Source organism: Mesoplodon bidens (assembly GCF_964165515.1).
Source record: "Mesoplodon bidens genome assembly, chromosome: 13".
Lineage (NCBI taxonomy): Eukaryota > Metazoa > Chordata > Mammalia > Artiodactyla > Ziphiidae > Mesoplodon > Mesoplodon bidens.
Genome location: NC_138169.1, coordinates 21,496,179 through 21,510,576, shown reverse-complemented (window position 1 = coordinate 21,510,576; position 14,398 = coordinate 21,496,179).

Here is a 14,398-nt window from a genome sequence, read left to right as displayed (position 1 = left end):
TGCAGTGGTTGAGAGTCCGCCTGCCAATGCAGGGGACACGGGTCCATGCCCCGGTCCGGGAAGATCCCACATGCCGCAGAGTGGCTGGGCCCGTGAGCCTGCACGTCTGGAGCCTGTGCTCCACAATGGGAGAGGCCACAACAGTGAGAGGCCTGCGTACCACACACACACAAAAAAAATTGTATATATATTCAACAATATATACTGAATAAAAATGGAATATATAGAATAATTGAATATTTATACATATAGATGAATATAAATATCTATATTGACTTATTCAACTATATATTCATAATATAATGATGTGTAATATACAGTATATATCATACACATGAAAAGATAGCTGGAAAGTTAAAAAACAAATCTCACAAAGTTAACAGAAATGATCTCATTGTTGGTTGGATACTGATTGATTATTTCTACTCCATAATTTAGTCTCTTTCCCAAATGTTCGACCATGAGAGTTTATTGATTTTGGAATCAGAAAGAAAAAGGCAAACATAGGAATTTACAATATTTACATACCTATCAATCTTAAGGATTTTTTAAAAAGCTCAGCAACAAAAGGCTGGTTACTTCTGGATGAAAAGTCTTGGGTAATTTTTATGTTTTTCTCACTTTTTAATATATTAAAAAATTGTTTTCTAAAACGACCATGGATTTATTTTGTAATGGCAACAAATAACATTATTTTAAAAGGGGACAAAAGCAGTTGGACTGAGCTTACCTAAAAGTACTCCACCCCAGATTTCCTAGTTATATGAACAGATTACATATGAAACAAAACATACAAATGTGTTTGTATACACATAACACACATATATATTTATTAATTTAGTTTGAATTGGAGCATATAATTTACAACAGAAAGAGTCCTAATTAGTACACCGTTGGAACCCAGGTTGGACTTTATCTCATTCCAAACTCACGTTCATCCCTACATCCCTCTCAGTCTGAACTGAAAGGCTCCTTAATGCAAGTCATTTTGAATGGTTTTGCTTCCAAACTGGTTCTCTAAGAAAACAGTCCTGGAGTTCGACGGAGTACCTATAGCCTGGAATAAGTCTGGGAGGACAGCCCTCCAGATTAAGTTCCCAGCTGCAAGGGAAAGTGGACCAAGCGTGTTTTCTAAATAAGCCTCCACACAGCCTAACCGAACATCCCTGCTTTATTTCTCCTCTTAGCACTGACCCCTGTCCCCTCACCCAGAGCTCCGCCATGCTCTCAAACCTAATTTGTCCAGATAAAACCCGACTGTTTGCAAGCCCAGGTGAAAGAGTCATAGCTGCATACATCTTTAAAGCCAAATATTATATGTATACACATATATTATCAGAATACAGTTCTGGCTTTATGAGCCTCAACTGAAAAAGAAGGAGAGGAGGGGAGGTTTTGGCAGCTGATTCTCTGGCTGTGTGGCCTTAGGTAAATTCCTTGCCTTCCCTGAGCCTCTGAAATGGGTCACAATGACCTGCAGGTGTTCCTTTCTAGCACTGGCAGTTTTGATTATTTGTGAGAAATGAGGGGACCCACAGACATCCTAAATAATCCTGCATGTGTTCGCTCACTTCATCTTACCATTTCATTCATTCTTTCAGGCTCTTCAGTGAACAAGCCAGGTGGTGAGGTAAGAGGGCAAGTCTAATCAGACAGACCTGTATTCAAATCCCTGTTCTGGGACCTTGGACAGCTCTTTCCAAGTCCTGGAATCTTGGCTACCTGCTCTCCAAGTGTCAGAGCAAGATGATCCATGCCAAGGGCAGTTTGGAGGGCCTGGTAGCAAATAAATGCCTAGATGGCACCCATTTCAGAGCCTCTGTTCACATTTTTTTAATCAAAACTTGATCATATGAGGACTTTTGCTTCCAGCCAGGATGGAATAACATGGCCTGGATTTACCTTCCCATCTGAAAATAAAATGAAAAACATAACAATAAAAGGAGTATAACCTTTACAAATTGTGAATCACTGTATTGTACACCTGTAACTTATATAATATTGTACATTAATTAAGCTTCAATAAAAAAGAATAAATAAATAAATAAATAAATAAAATCACAAATCACAAAAAAATTTTAAAAACATAGGAAATAATGGTTTTCAGGACATTTGGGTATCGGGCAACGAAGAAGAGTGATCCCAGAGAGATGGCAAACCAATGAGGTGAGCCCTGCAGTAACTCCAGCTACTGCTCAGAGAGACACTCCAGGCTGCTGGCACAGAGAGGGGGGACCCAGACAGATCAGGGTGCTCTTGAGTTGAGGAGATGGAGCTGGGTGTCCAGGGAGGCCAAGAGAGCTACAATTTGCAGAGAACCAGAGAGGAGAGGAGTGCACATAAAAACAGCTCCAAAGATTTGCGGAGGGTTATCCTCAAGTAGTTGGCAGAATATCTATCAGCACATGCTTGTAAGGAAGTGACTTGAGGTAAAGGAGAAGAGTGCCTGAAAGCAATAATAGAACAATATCCAGGAACAGCCCCTGTTCTCTCAGGTGGGACTCTTGGAAGCTTATTGTCTCATTCGTGGGTGATAATTAGTCTTAGACCAAACATTTCTCTGGTCCCACCTGGCAAAGCTTAAAGAGCAAGACCTGAAAGAATGAAACTGTTTCCAAGTGACTTAACTGCATCCAAGAACAAAGCTCAAAAATATTTATAGGGCTTCCCTGGTGGCGCAGTGGTTGAGAGTCCGCCTGCTGATGCAGGGGACGCGGGTTCGTGCCCCAGTCTGGGAGGATCCCACATGCCATGGAGTGGCTGGGCCCGTGAGCCATGGCCGCTGAGCCTGCACGTCCAGAGCCTGTGCTCCGCTAAGGGAGAGGCCACAACAGTGAGAGGCCCGCGTACTGCAAAAAAATATATAAATAAATAGAAATGCAAAAATAGCCAACAACTGAAAGTGTAAAATTCATAATAGCTGGCATGAGATTGGAGTATTACCAGGCATGCAAAGAAGCAGGAACACATAACCCATGATGAGGAGAAAAATCAACCAACTGAAACTGACCCCAAGTGACAAGAACATTGAAAGCTTTTACAGTTATATGCTATACATTCAATAACCTAGAGAAAAGATTGAGCACATTAAGTGGAGACATGGAAGATATAAAAACAGATTCCAGAAATGAAGACTAAAATGGCTGGGGTGAAAAATATAACATTGTTATTAACAGCAGATTAGACATTGCAGGAAAAAAGACTAATGAACTTGAAGACACTCAACTAGAAACTATTTAAGCCAAACACACAGAGAAAAAGATGATTTAAAAATTGAACAGAGCATTAGGGAGTTGTGGGAAAACTTCAAGCAGCCTGATACGCATATAATTGGAGGCTCTGAAGGAAGGGAAAGTGGCCGAGAAAACCTTCGAAGAAATGACGACTGAAAACTATCCAAATCTGATGAAAACCCAGATTCAAGAAGCACAACAAACTCCAAGCACAAGAAACCAAACGTAACTACCGTAAAGCAAGTGATAATCAAATGCCTAAAAGCAGTGGTAAAGAGAAAATAATCTTAAAAGCATGCAGAGAAAAAAAAGATAAGTTACATACAGATAAAAAAGACAAGAATTATCACAGAGTTCTCATCAGAAACAATGCAGTGGAAAAGTATGGAAAGAAAAATAATGTGTTTAGAAGTCTATATCCAGAGGAAATATTTTTCAAAGGCAAAGGTGAAATAAATATTTTCTTTAAAAGGATACATGAAAGTTTAAATAACTGCTCTGTGAGAAATGTGAAAGGAAGTGCTTTAGGTCAAAGGAAAATGATACCAGAGAGGAATATGGGTATGTGAAGGAAAAAAGAGCACTGGAGATGACCCCTGCATAGGAGAAAACATTTGCAACCTTGGTCTAGACAAAAAGTTCTTTGATACAACCTCCGCCCCCAAATCATGATCCATAAAAGAAAACGTTGAAAAATTGGACTTCATAAAAATTAAGAACTTCTACTCTTTGAAAAACATTGTTAAGGGAATGTAAATATACACAGACTGGGAGAAAATATTTGCACAACACATATCTGATAAAGTACTTTTATCCAGAATACGTAAACAGCTCCCACCTCTCAATAATATGAAAACAAAAAACCTGATTAAAAAATGGGCACATGCTCAAAATGGATGCTACAATTATCTCAAAATAAGATGCTTAGTTTATAGGAAAAGGGCAAAAAAGTTTGAATAGACACATGAGCAAAGAAGATATACAGGTGGCAAAGAAGCACGTGAAAAGATGCTTAACGTCATTCATCATTAAGAAAATACAAATTCAAATCACAGTGAGTTACCACTGTACACCTCTTGGAAAGTCCAACATTTAAAAGACTGTTCATACCAGGTGCTGGTGACATAGAGAAACTGAAACATTCATTCACTGCTGTTGGGAATGTAAATGGTACAGCTTCCTCAGAAGATGGTTTGCAGTTTTTAAAATATTTAAACATCCTGCTACCGGATAATCCAGGCTTTCCACTCCTGGGTACTCACCCAAGAAAACTGAAAGCATGTGTCCATAAAAAGACTACATCAACGTTCACTGCAGCTTTATCTGAAATAGCTCAAAAACTGGAAGCAATCTGCATAACGCCCATCAGCAGGTGAATGGATCAACAGACTAGCATATTCATACAATGGAATACTACTTAGCGATAAAAAGGAATGAGCTATTGACATTTACAAAAACTAGGATGAACCTCAAAACTATTATTCTAAGTGAAAGAAGCCAGACACAAAAGATTGCATGGTGTAGGACTCCATTCATACAGAATTTTAGAAAAGGCAAAGTCATCTGCAGTGACAGAAAGCAGAACACTGGTTGCCTGGCTGGGAGGGTGGTAGAAGTCAAGGCTGGAGGGAGGGAGAGGTTACAGAGAGGCTGGGGGAGACTTCTGCGGGTAACTGATACATGTGTGATCTTGAGGGTGGTGATGATTTTATGGTATGTACATATATCAAAACCCATGAAATAAGAAAGAATGTAAAAGGTAAACATAATCACAGACGCCTGCTCCTGGCAGTTTGTATCCACTGTCAGACTTTGAGCATCAGACCACACCAGTCCCCTCTCATCTCCCCAAGATCCAACCACTGGGCACACAGGAGGCGGTGGTGAAGACCTGGACCATTCATATCAAGTAGATCTGAGTTCAAATCTCCACCCAACCTCATGCTGGCTTGCTTGCTATGAGAATAAGTTGCTCAACTCTTGGAGTCTCAGTTTGCCTTTCTGTAAAGTGGGCACATGAGCAGACACCCAGATGTTTATTATTACCACCTGCATTACGTTCAGTCTGCTTGTCTAGCTTCCCCCTGGCTGGGACCAGGCCCAGCAGACAGGGGGAGCTTTCACTGTCCACTCACCATCCCAAGTGAAAAGTGATGTCACATGCCATCCAACACAGAGCCACTCACAGGTGACCAGAGGCCACTGCCCAAATCCCAGAGACTCTGTCCCAGCCTACTGTGGACCATGGTGGGCGTGTAGGGCTGAGAAGTGCCCCCTCCATGGTGAGCAGTCACTGCAAGGTCCTCCTTCCTATTCAGGCCTCTCTGAGCACTTGGCCTGGCACAGAGAGGTGGCCACCTCTGCTCTTTGGGTAGAGATGCCTTCTCTCCTGGGCACCCCAGCCTGTCCTGCATCCGAGTCAGGGACCTGGGGGATGTGTGGGCTGGTGGCAGGGTTTTGGCTGTTATAAGAAAGAGATTAGAAAGTATATGGGTAGTGCTTGCAGCAAGTGTTCGGTGAAGAGCTCTCATTATTATCATCATGGCATTTAGGGTGCTGAGTTCTTGAGGGCTGGCTCTGGGACTGACTGTCATCCCCCGCTTCCCTGTTCGCAGCACACTCCCTGCACTTGGTAAGTGCCCAGTTCCTATTTAGCAAACTGATTGAATGAATGAATGAATGAATGCAGCCTGATTTTACAAAGGTGCTAACTGACCTCCCTCACCCGGACCCATAAGGTGAGTCCTTATGAGGGCAGCCTGTGCCAGCCGCCCATGTCCCAGGTACCACATTGCAAAGCCCATGGGATGGAAGGATGGGGGGAGAAATCCTGGATCCACAGCAGGAAATAGGATGCTACTTGTATTCTCATATTCTAATATCTTGAATCCTTAATCAAACCTATAATCTAAAATTTAAAAGAGGGTTTGGGGAAAATACAGTCAGCTGCATACTAAACAGAAGCTTGGGCCCTGGCTGAAATGCTTTGGTGGTTTTGTTCTCTGAAGAGTCAGGAAGAGGGAATTGGGGGAGTGAGTAAAACAAGAACAATAATAATATCTGGCCACCCTCTGGCTCCACGTATCCAATGCACCATGTATTGTGCCAGCTGTGTAGCTTTCTCACTTACAGGGAGACGCTGGGCCTCAGAGAGGTGAAGCGATGTGCAGATGGTCACAAAGCGAGTAAACGGTCGGGCCGGGGGAAGCTGCCTCGAAGCCCACCGCTTCTCTTCTGTCCCAGGCTGCTTCCAGACCCTGCCAGGCTGCTCCCGTCACACACCTATTAGGACCATTGGCTAATGCCTTTAAAAGAGCTATTCCAGCAGGTCTGTGCAGGTACGACACCTTTGCCTTGGTACCTCGCTGGCTCGTCTCTGGAAAATGCAATAACCCCTGGCAGACACCTACCAAGACCCCTGGCCTCTCGGTAATAGCTCAAGCCTGGAAAATAGGAAGCTTTCATGGAACCAAACTGCCACCATTGGGAATCCATGTGACCCATGGGAGAGGACTTAGTGGGGGGGATGTCACCTGGGGAAGGTGGGTGGGGGGTGGCATGAGACCAAGGCCCCGGAGAGAGGGGGGAGGGACAGAGTGGGAGGGGAGAAGGACAGGGAGAGCTGGGTGTCGGGGGCTGGCGGCAGAGTCAGTAACCTCAGGGCTCCTCACATTTGCCGGCCCTTTGAGGTGCTGCTCCCTCTTCCCGGAATCCTCTTCCCCCATTACCTCATAACCCTGAGGTCATAGTCCCGGCCTCACCCTTCACTGCAGTCCCCTCTTCCTGCGCCCCATACCTCGTCCCCTCCCTTGCCTTATTTCTTTCCATATCTCTTCGAGGGCCTCATATATCTCCTTTTATTTCCCTTGCGACTTGCTCTGGCCATTGCATAAATGTATCAGAATTTACTTGCTGGTTTTTCACTGATGGCCATTTAGGTGTCCAGCCATCTGCCAGGGGGAACATCCTTGCACATACACATTTGTCTCCTGCCTGGTGACTTCCTTAGGATAAAAAAAAAGTTGCTGGGGGTGGGATTGTTGAATCAAAGAGATCCAGCATCTTTCTGACATGGTACCTTTGGGAATTAATAGAAGGTACTCCAACTGGAAGAGGCCTAGTGAAGTAAGCATTTTGTGTAGCCTTCCATCAACCATGTTTTGACTTGTTCTTTTGTTAGAAAGAAGTGTGGCTTGAGCCCAGTGTCGTGGTGGTAGAAGGGGACAGTGGCCCAAACCTTTAGCCACCCCTGCACCCACGCCTCTCGCCATGTGACCCTGTAGTGCCCTCCCACACTGACTCTGGACCACTCACATGGCATGGTGTGACCAACAAATCAGCACGTGAGATACATATAAAGGCACGAGATGCAGTTGTGTGGCTGAGCTTTCTCTCTCCTGCCCCCTTATGTTGCCATAAGAATTCCGTATATAAGCTAGCCTTCTGGAGGATGAGACACATACAGCAGAACAGACATGCCCACCTCTTCCCAGCGGAGGCCAGCCTAGATCAGCCGGCAGCCAGCTGAGCCCCAGACTTGTGTGTGATTCCATTCAAGGCCAGCAGAGCCAGCTGGCTGAGCACCCTAGAAGCATGAGCCATACAAGCTCATTGTTGTGTGCTACTGAGGTTTTTGTAGTTGTTTGTCACACAGCATTATTACATCAAAAGATAACTGATACACCAGGCATGACAATGAACCACTTTGTCTAGAATCTCACGGTTCTACCAACAGCAGGGGCTTTGGTGGTAACCCTGTACATGCCCGGACATATTCTAAGATAATTCAGTTGGTATGGACGTTTGTAAAAATCTTGATTCTGTTCATCAGTTGGGGGACTTGACACTGCTTCTAGCAAGAGGTAGAGGTGAGATTTTAAAAGAGAGAAGAGGTCAGAGGCCCCTGAAGGGTCACAAAGTGACAAATGACTTCAAGCCCATGAGCACTGAATTGGGCTCTAAATGCCCTGCCATCCAGACTTACCTTCCTTGCACGGTTAGGGATTTCTGATGAGAGCGGAGAAAGTCACCTACAAAGGCAAGTGTTCACTTTGAAAGAAACTTGCATGGGAATGGACCTTGTTAGTTACTGGCATAAAGGGCAAGGCATAACAAAGAGGGTGGATTCATCCAACACAGCAAAAAGCCTGCAGTGATGTGTTAAGACGACCAGGCTCTGAGATTAAAAATTCTCAGTGTGGGGCTTCCCTGGTGGCGCAGTGGTTGAGAGTTCACCTGCCGATGCAGGCGACGCGGGTTCATACCCCGGTCCAGGAAGATCCCACATGCCGCGGAGCAGCTGGGCCCGTGAGCCATGGCCGCTGAGCCTGCGCGTCCGGAGCCTGTGCTCCGCAACGGGAGAGGCCACAACAGTGAGAGGCCCGCGTACCGCAAAAAAAAAAAAAAAAAAAAAAAATCTCAGTGTGAACTTTAGGTCCACTACTGACTTCCAGCAGGGCTTAGGGCTGGCCTTCCTTTCCTTGCTGTACAGAGGGGTTTCAGCACTCAGCCCCAGCCTAGTGTTCTCGCCTCTGCACCTCCTGACTTGTGGGATCCCCGGCAAACCTCTCCTTTGCTGGGTGCTCCTTTTTCTAAATGTTCCCTTGGAGCAGGTTCCCAGATTGATCCACTCCGACCTTGTGGGTGAGACTCAGAGGGGTCAGACAGAGAAGCCAGCTTTGGGGGCAGCTGAATGCTCTCTATTAGTCAACAACAAACATTAATAATAATAGCTACTATTACATGAGCACTTACTTGGATCATCAGCGCCGCTGCTGCAGCGGAGAAACTGCCACCTGGCTCCCATTCTACAGGTGAGGAATTTGAGCCTTGGAGAGGTTGAGTCACCTGCCCGAGGTCACAGAGTCAGTAATGGGACTCAAGTCTGTCCATCATAAGTCTGAGAGCTTTTAGCTACTATATACACCAACGTAGCATAGACTGAGCAGGAATGCAGCTGCTCTTGGGGTAAGAACAAAAGTCCCTTCCAGGCAAATCTCACCCAGCGCTTGGTGCCCAGGTAGGGCAAGCTCGCACACAGCTTAGTTCTCTCCCCTCCACTCCTTCTTTTCCTCTCCAGAAGCCCTGGGCCTTGAGGTTGCCTCTGGGAACAGTTAGGATAGGCTGAGCTGTATTGTAGTAACAAAATAACCCCCAGATCTCAGTGGCTTGAGACAACTGTTTATTTGTCACTTACACTGGATGTTCCCCATGGGTTGGCTGAGGCTCTGCTCAGGGCGGTCCTCACTCAGAGGCAGGACCAGCTATGAAATTTTCAGGGCTCCATGCACACTGAAAATGCAGGACTCCCCCTGACACCCCCCATTCGAAAGTTACTGAGAATTTGAAGATGGCAATAATTGAGCATTAAGCCAAATGTAGGGTCCTTCTAAATGTGGAATTCTGGGTGTCTGTGCAGGCGGCGCACCTGTGAGGCTGGACCTGCTCAGGTGTCACCACTGGGGACTTCGCTATCATCATAGTGTCATCTGTCTTCTGTAGAAAATCCCATGCTGGCCCTAAAAACTCCACCTGGAAGTGATGTGTATCACTTCTGTTCGCTTCTGTTCACACTCCGCACTTCCGTTCTGTGTGAAACGGGAGGTAGAATATTTGTACACAGCTCCTCCGCCCACCTTCTCCGGGGTGTGCCCCTCCACATGCCTCCTCCTGCTATTACTGTCCTCCACCCACAGGCCGTCTCCCCAGGATCCTGAGATGTCATATCACAGCCAGGAGGTCACAGCCAGGAGGTCACAGCCAGGAGATGCCCCTCCACATTCTTCCCAAAGAAAGCACCCGCCCCCAGTGCACCTGCACCCGTTCGGGAACCGCCTTCCACACCATCGCTTCCACTCTTGACTACGCTGTCTTCGTCGCAGTCTGGGTGTTCACCACACCCTCCCTCTGATCCTGACTACTCTGCAGGCCTCCAGTCTTGTCCCCAGTGTGTAATTTCCAGGCTAGTAGCAAAAGGTTCTTTAAAAAGGGTCACTGCTCTGTTTCAAACCTCCTAATAACTGCATTTTGTGGATTGAATTTTGTCCCACGCAACAACCCCCCCAAAAAAGATACATTGAAGCCCTAACCTCTGGTCACTGTGACTGCAAATTCACTTGGAAATAGGGTCTTTGCAGATTGAATTAGGATGCAAGTTGAGATGAGGTCATACTGCAGCAGTGGGGGACCTTCTAGCCAACATGACTGGTGTCCTCATAAGAAGAGGAGAAAGGACACAGTCACACACTCAGGGAGAGGACACTGTGTGATGACAGAGACAGAGACGGGAGTGATGCGTCTACAAGCTGAGAACACCAAGGGTTCCTGGCAACACCAGAAGCTGGGAGAGAGGCATGTCACTCCTGTGACTATGGTACCTAAGACCACTATGCCCGTCTCGCTGAGACATTCTCTCCCTGGCTGGCTTTGGTGAAGCCAGTGGTCATGTTGTAGGCTGTCCTATGGGGAGATCCAGATGGCAGGGAACTGAGGACAGCCTCGGGCCAATAGCCGGCAGGAAGGCCCTCATTCTTCAACCTTTAATGAACAGAATTCTGCTAACAAGTAGGTGAGTCTGGAAGCAGGTTCTTCCCCAGTTGACCCTTGAGATGAGACCATAGCCCTGGCTGACACCTTGACGGCAGCCTCACGAGGGATCCTGAAGCAGAGGCCCCAGCCGAGCTGTGCCTGGACTCCTGTCCCACAGTGACTGTGAGATATTTGTTATACAGCAGTAGCTAGCTAATACAGGCAATGACTCATTCTGTCTTGTTTGCTGTTCTAGCTCAGGGCCTAGCACAGTGTCTCTTTTGCAGTAGGTGCTTAGTGAACACCTGTTGGTTGATTAAATGCATGGTACTCATTCCTGGACCTGTTGCTCATTGCCAAAATGTGTGTGTGTATAAATATATATGTTAATAATAATTATAATGTATATAATAATATAATTACATACATATTTATACACACATATGAATTAGACTTTCTAATGTACATGAAAGAAGTCAGAGATCGCTGAAGGGGTGATTTTTCACTATACTTCCTTGGCCTTCATTTTTTACTTATTTTTTAGCACCTGTGAAGTGATGGGTTGAATTAGACCATCTCTAAGTTTCCCCTTCTATTCTAGTCTTTGAAGGTAGGTCATGGAAATGGTTAGTTTTCCATATGCTATTTCCCTTTTCTGGCTGTTCTCAAAAAATGTAAGATTGTTCAACTTGATATAATTAAAATAAAGAGAGAGAGAGAGGGAGAGAGAGGGAGAGAGAGAGAGAAGAGCTAAGCCAGACAACCCATCCTGGCTGAAGTCTAGTGGGGAGTTTATTTAATATTACGAGAAGGGTGAACAGTTAGGACATCCTCTCCTTGTGTCTGCAGACTCCATCGTGGAGACTAATAGATATTTACTTAGTCTTGTCGGTCGTGCTGTGTTTAATATTTATCCATCACAGGAAGCTGCTGCATGTTAAATGTCAGCCTCTTGATTTCGACAGCTCACAGCTTCACACAGCCGGAATTTCACAAACAGCCCCAGAGGCCCCTGGCCGCAAGCCTGCCTGCTTCCTGGAGCAGCTGTGCTCTGTGTCTGTGCAGAGCCCAGAACTGGCCACTTGGCGGGTATCCCCAGCCCTGAAGGGTATGGCCTAAGGTGCTTCCAGCCAGGTATTCTGTTGGAGCTGTTGGTCAATGCCAACGGGTGGCAGAGATGGCAAAGCAGGTGAGGACTTGCCTTCCGTGGCTGACGTAGGCACTGGGGACCATGGCAGCTACTGCAATCCATGTTCTCATTAAATCTTCAGCAAAGATGTGCTCTCTGTTGTCCATTTTCCCCCTCAGGTCCTCTGTGCTCCCTCTCCCTTCTGCTAGAGACCCCAGGAAGCTGTCTTCCATGGGCTGCATCAACAGTCTCCCTTGCCCTCCAGCTGCTGGCTGGGTCAGCCAATAGGGAGCCCCAGCACGAGATCTGAGGGCCGGACAAGGGATAGGCAGAGTTATTTACTCTTCAGCCCTGTCCTTCCTCCCTGCAGTGTTGCTACAGGCATCTTCACTTGTCCGAAGACCTCAGCTCCTCTTGCCGAAAAGCCCTTCCCCCTTAGCTCTCTCTCTCTCCAGGTACCAGTAATCCCTCCCTAGTTCACCCTTTCATATCTTAGGTGGCAATAGCTTCCCACTATTAGTAACCTTGGGGTGCTGCACCATTCCTAGTGGTTTCCCTATATTCTGTCCCATCTTTGTGAATAAGTCCCCCTATTCAATGGTCCCAATTTGAAACATGCCATCTCTTTCCTGCAGGGATTCAGTCTATACACCCCTGAGAGGTAGTTATTATTTGTTACCTTATACAGAAGAGGAAACTGAGGCTCAGAGAGCCTGAGAAAATCACATGAGGTCACAGGGAAATTATGGGCAGAGGTGGTACCTCCTGACCACCCATTTGGTGGACTATGCCTGATGCCATCTAATCCAATGGTCACACGTGCACATGTGCAATGATATTTTGTCTGAAGTCCCATTCCAACTCCTTTACCTGAATGATAATTTCTAAATGCATTAGAGTATGGCCCCAGCCACCTCTCCTGCCTCTGTCACATATGTACACACTTGTCTGATCTGCCCCCAATCAAGTTAACCTGTGCAGGAGCAATTGTTCCTTTCGCAAGGCTCCAGAGATCAGCATTAGGGTGTTTCATCAGGTTCAGGTATAGCCTTAAAAGCTACAAGAGTGAGTGAGCTCCCTGTCATTGGAGGTATGCAAATAAAAACAGGCCAAGCATCTCTGTCAGGGAGGCTGAATACAGGAGTCATACAAGGTGTGGAGATAGAGAAGGGTGGGGAATGAGGTGATTAAGCTCTAGAGTGCCAGCCCAGTATCTGAGCTGCTCATCATCAGATCGTGAAGGAGCTGTGAATATTGAAAATGCAGATTCCTGGGCCACACCCTGGGAGATGCTGATTCCACAGGTCTGGGTGGGGCTCAGACAGTGGCATTTTGTATGAAAACCTCCCCAAAGTTTGAACTGTAGGTTCCATAACAGCCAAGGTCCCCTCCAACTCAGTAATGAGATAACTTCAAGGTCATCCTTTCAGGGTGAAAGCTGTGAGGTCCCTTAGCCACTCAACAAACACTCTGGCCAGTGAGCTGAACAGGGACAGAGACGGGCAATAAAGCCGAGTCCTGGGTTCTGGTCCTACTTGGGGTACTCAGCCTCCTGCCAGGACTGAGGGAGAAGAAATAAGCGTGTGAAAGACAGTCAGGGCCACTGCTTTGAACAGTGTAAAACAGGAAGACGTGGATTCAAATCCTGAGCCGTGTGACTCTGGGGTGAGTTATTTCACGGCCCAACCTGTTTCTTCACCTGTGAAACAGGAAGAACAGAAACACAGGTGCACGATCCCTCATCCAAGTCTCTTGGCGGGGTCCAGATCCCTTTCAGATTTCAGAGATTTTACCTGCAGGCTGGGCCAGAGCCCAGGACCATCCCAGGAGCATTGGGGCAGCAGAGCCTGTGGGCTCCCAGTAGGTGGGATCCTTAAATCAGGTTAGGTTAGGATGGCTGCCAGATGCATTACTTAAAGACTTGAAGTTTCCAGAGCTTTTTGGATTATAGAATTGAGAATGAGGCATTGAATCCACCTAGAAAAGTTTCTTGTGAGGATTAAAACAAATCCTGCACACAAAGTGCCTGGCATATGGCAACTACTCAATAAACGTTAGCTGATTATAATCATTAGTAGTGGCATTTCGAGTAGTAAAATGCTTAGCATAAGTGCCTTAGAAATAGTAAATGCTAAAAAACATTTTTTTTTAAGTTGGCCGTGATTATTGTTATAAGCTTTAACTAGCGTCCACTTCTGTATTTTCTCCATGGTTTCTTTGATAACCGGAGGAGATGCTGGCTCCAGAGCTGTGAGTTTGGGTCTGGTCGGGGTGGGGGGTGTCTTCTGATCTCCACAGAGCCCCAGACCCCTTCCCTGGATCACGTGATGGACCCAGCAAAACCCCCAGCTGTCCTCCATTCATTACAGAGAGGTCTTTCTGTTCAGTAAACTGGATATTAAAAACAAATGTACCTAATCAGAAATAAAATGTTTCCAACCAGCTCGAAATAAAATAAAATGTAATTACTAATGATATTTAAATGTTGTAGATATTTTATTTTTTTTTA